The 4,449-nt window shown below is 41.3% G+C and overlaps 1 protein-coding gene and 1 pseudogene across 1 annotated transcript in view; one reads left to right on the forward strand and one right to left on the reverse strand.

Annotated features, from left to right (window-relative positions):
• Nucleotides 1-4,449, reverse strand: part of LOC102856397 (chromosome unknown open reading frame, human C15orf43) — a 56,544-nt gene that overhangs the window by 49,688 nt on the left and 2,407 nt on the right. The window lies entirely within an intron of this gene.
• LOC102870894 lies at nt 3,239-3,777 on the forward strand (annotated as a pseudogene).

Raw genomic sequence — 4,449 nt, forward strand, 5'->3', positions numbered from 1 at the left:
TATCTATCTAGATCTATCATCTATAAAGTACACTGCTACCTGTTGGTGTTTTTGTATACCATTGAAGACTCCAGATGAGATGAATTGACACAGTAACAGGGGCATTGGGGGTGTTGTCATGTCAGAATTAGTAAGACTGGCTCAGAACAGGGTAGGGTTCAGTTACTGTACATAGGGTGGCAGGCAAGTCAACAGCACATAACAAAAAAAAAAAAAGTAAAGCACTTGGTAGGAGACTGCCAATCCTTTCCCTGCAGAACAGTTAGTGATTTGAATTGTGTGTCTTTGAGATTCCAGCACTGTTTCTTAGCAGTAGGAGCAAAGTTCCCTGAAGAATGGATGTTGTTGTTATGTGCCGTCGAGTCAGTCACTAATGACTCATAGTGACCCTATGTACAAGAGCCCTAAACCCTGCTCTATCCTGTGCCACCCTTATTGTCTCTGACACATCTACCCCACTGCCCCAGTGACTGAATCAATCTATCTCATCGAGGGTCTTCTTCTCCTGCACTGCCCTTCCACCCTCCCAAGCATGATGTCCCTCTCCAAGGACCAGTCTCTCCTTGTAACATGTCCAAAGTATGTCAGATGAAGCTTCAGTATCCTTGCCTCTAAGAAGCAGCCTTGTTACACCTTCTCAAGGACGAACCTATTAGTTCTCCTGGCAGTCCATGTTATATTCAACATTCCTCTCCAGCATCACAGCTCAAAGGCATCAATTTTCCATTATTCCTAGTCATTGTCCAGCTCTCTGACACATAGTAAGCAACTGGGAAGACTATGGCCTGGATCAGGTGCCCCTTAAGTCTCCAGACTGATAACACTGCTCTTTCAGTATTCTGGAGAGGTCCCCGACAGCCGACTTTCCCAATACAACTTGTCCCTTGATTTCCTGGTTACTGGTACCAAGAAGGTTTATCATGGAGCCAAGCAAACTAAAACTGTTAATAATCTCAATCTCTTCACCATTCATAATTATGCTGTCATTTGGCCCAGTGGTGAGAATCTCTGTTTTCTTAATGTTGAGCTTCAAACCATATTGAAGGCTGCAGTCCTTGACATTCTTCAGCAAGAGCTTCAGGTATTCCTCAGTTTCAACAATGGATAGTGGATTTAAATCACCAACTAACCCTAACCTGAGGTCTTGCTGTTGTTATTAGATGTCATGGACTTGAGTATAATTCCTAGTGGCCCTATGAACAACAGATCTGAACCATGTCTTGACATCCTCACAATCTGACACTCAAACGCATTGCTGTGGTCACTGTGTCAATCTTCCCTAGTTGAGGGTCTTCCTGTCCTTCACCATCCATCTGTCCACCTTCCCAAGGAACAGCCTCTCCTAGCAACACGCTTAAGTATGTGAGATGAAGTTTTACCATTCTTGCTTCCATGGAGCACTCTGGTTGCACTTTCTCCAAGAAAAATGTTTGCTCTTTTGGCAGTCCATAGAATATTCAGTACTCTTCTCCAACACTACAGTTAAAAGGCATCAGTTCTCTGTCATACTTATTCATTGTCCAGCTCTCAGTAGTACAGCAAGTGATTGAAAAGATTGTGGTCTGAATCAGGCACCCTTTAATCCTCAAACTAGTATCAGTGCTCTTTAATAATTTGGAGACATCCCTAACTGCAGAGTTTCCCAGTGCAATATATCTCCTGATCTCTAGACCACTGGTATCATGTGTATTTATTGTGGATCCAAGTAAGATGAAGTCATTGACAATCTTAATCTTTTCTTCATCTATCAGATGTTGTCTATTGGTCCAGTGGTGAGAATTTTTGTTTTCTTGATGTCGAGATGCAATCTATACTGAAAGCTGCAGTGTATGATCTTGAGTGTATGATCTTGAGCAAGTGCTTCAAGTTCTCACTTTCAGCAACAAGGTTGTATCATCTGAATAACAAAGGTTATGGATGAGTCTTTCTCCAATCCTAATGTCACATTCTTCACAGAATCCATATTCTTGAGTAATTTGCTTAGCATACAGATTGAATAGGATATGACCCTGATGTATCTCTTTCTTAATTCTAAATCATGATGTTCTCTTGTCAAGTCCAATTCATAACATCTCCTCCAAGGTTGTAAATCTTTATGGGCTATAAATCTTTCTCTCAAAGAATGGGTTCAATAACTCATGACATTTTATTCAGTACTGACTCGTAGCTGATCCACTGGTGTATTTGAAAAGGCAGTATATCACATGAAAGAGGACTGCCCTTCTTTCTCTTGTGTAGCAGCTAGTGGGCTTGAACCACAAGCCTTTGGGTTAGTAAGCCACCAGAGCTCCCTCAAGAACAGATAGTCAATTTGAATCAGTAGACTTTTTGTTAGTAGCCTGACATATTAAGGTCTATGTCACCAGGCATAGTATGCATAACCCCTTATACAGATAAAAGGTATTTGGATCTACAACCAGAAGATAATAAAATAGATGAATGGGGCCTTCTAAGAATCAAATCTCTATGCACATCCAAAAACTTGTCCAACAGAGTAAAAAGGGAAGCCACAAATTGGGGAAAAATATTTGGTAATGACATGTCAGACAAGGGACTTTTATCTAGAATTTATAAAATACTCGAGCACCACAACAAGATAAAGGTAAATAACACAATTTGAAAATGGGAACAGGATATGAACAGATACTTCACCAAAGAAGACATTCAGATGGCAAGCCAAAACATGAAGAAATGTTCAAAATCCTTAGCTGTAAGAGAGATGCAAATCAAAACAACTATGAGATATCATCTCACCCCAGTAAGAATAGCAAAATGTAGCAGAACAGCAAATATCAAATGCTGGCGAGGTTGTGGAGAAACTGGAACCCTTATTCACTGTTAGTGGGAATGTAAAATGGTGTGAACACTATGGAAGGCTGCATGGCGCTTTCTCAAAAAGTTGCAAATAGAGATATCATTTGACCCAGCAATTCCAATACTGAGAATTCACCCTAAAGAAACCATAACTGCCACCCGAGCAGATATATGCACACCCATTTTTATTGTGGCTTTGTATGCAATAGCAAAGGGCTAGAAACAACCCAAGTGCCCATCAACAAAAAAATGGATAGAGAAGCTCAGGTATATTCAATTCCCACAATGGAATACTATGCAGCACTGAAAAACAAGGAATTTGATCACCATTTTGCTGAGAAGAACCGAAATCCTAAGGGCTGCAGTATTTATGATCTAACCTAATTGTGGGCTCAGAGCGGGGACAGGTAACAATTCAGTTACAATGGTGAACATTTTTGAAAAGCTTTTTCAGAGTCTATTTGGAAAAAAAGAGATGTGAATCCTTATGGTGGGTTTGGATGCAGCCAGAAAAACCACCATCCTGTATAAACTGAAGCTGGGAGAGATTGTGACCACGATCCCCACAATAGGTTTCAATGTGGAGACAGTAGAATATAGAAATATCAGCTTCACTGTCTGGAATGTTGGCGGCCAGGACAAAATCAGGCCTTTGTGGCAACATTATTTCCAAAATACCCAAGGTCTGATTTTTGTGGATGACAGTAATGACTGAGAGCAGGTCAATGAGGCCCGAGAAGAGCTAACAAGAATGTTAGCAGAAGACGAGCTCAGAGATGCAGTTTTGTTGGTATTTAACAGGACCTCCCCTATGCTATGAATGCAGCAGAGATAACAGACAAGCTTGGCCTCCATTCCCTCCGCCAGAGAAACTGGTACATCCAGGCTACATGTGCCACCAGTGGAGATGGGCTTTATGAAGGCCTGGACTGGCTCTCCAACCAGCTCAAAATAAAGAAGTGATCGATCAGTAGTGGTCCATTACCTGTGTGTTGTGGCAAAATCCGCTGGCCTCTTCCCGGGCTGGGAGTGGGAGCAGTGTTCTCACACCGTGCCTTACACATGGTGTATGAAGTCCAGTATTACATTTGACGAAAAGCAGTGTACATGTTAAACGCTGCTTTCCACTTAAAAAACAAAACAAGGAACTCATGAAATATATGCAAAATGGATGACCCTGGAGGACATTATGCTGAGTGAAATATCTGTCACAAAAGGACAAGGGCCACTGCATAGGGTCACTGTTGTAAAATGGGACTGGCATCAGAGTTGAGGGAAGACAGAAAAGGACGGGAGGAATGATATATATTGCATTGAAACAGATGAGAGAACTGTTTGAAAGGTATATATGAATGGATATTCTTGTCATTACAGAAGTCCAGAGTGGAGTGGACTTGCATAGTGGACTTGGACAGAAGAGTGAATTGGGGGGGAGGAGTGGGTGGGTCAGGAGAAAAGTGCAACAATGAATGACTAGAAACCCTAAGTCTCTGTAAACTTTCATTAAAATTAATTTTAAAATATTACAAGGAATTCTGGAGGAGCTAGAGTCGTAAAATCAAAAGGGCCAAACTTGCTCAGCATTTCTTAAGCTCAAGGAACTGAAGAACAAATTCAAACCTAGAGTTGCTATAA

The sequence above is a fragment of the Elephantulus edwardii genome, unplaced genomic scaffold (assembly GCF_000299155.1).
Source record: "Elephantulus edwardii isolate Elephantulus edwardi_28Jun2011 unplaced genomic scaffold, EleEdw1.0 scaffold00026, whole genome shotgun sequence".
NCBI lineage: Eukaryota > Metazoa > Chordata > Mammalia > Macroscelidea > Macroscelididae > Elephantulus > Elephantulus edwardii.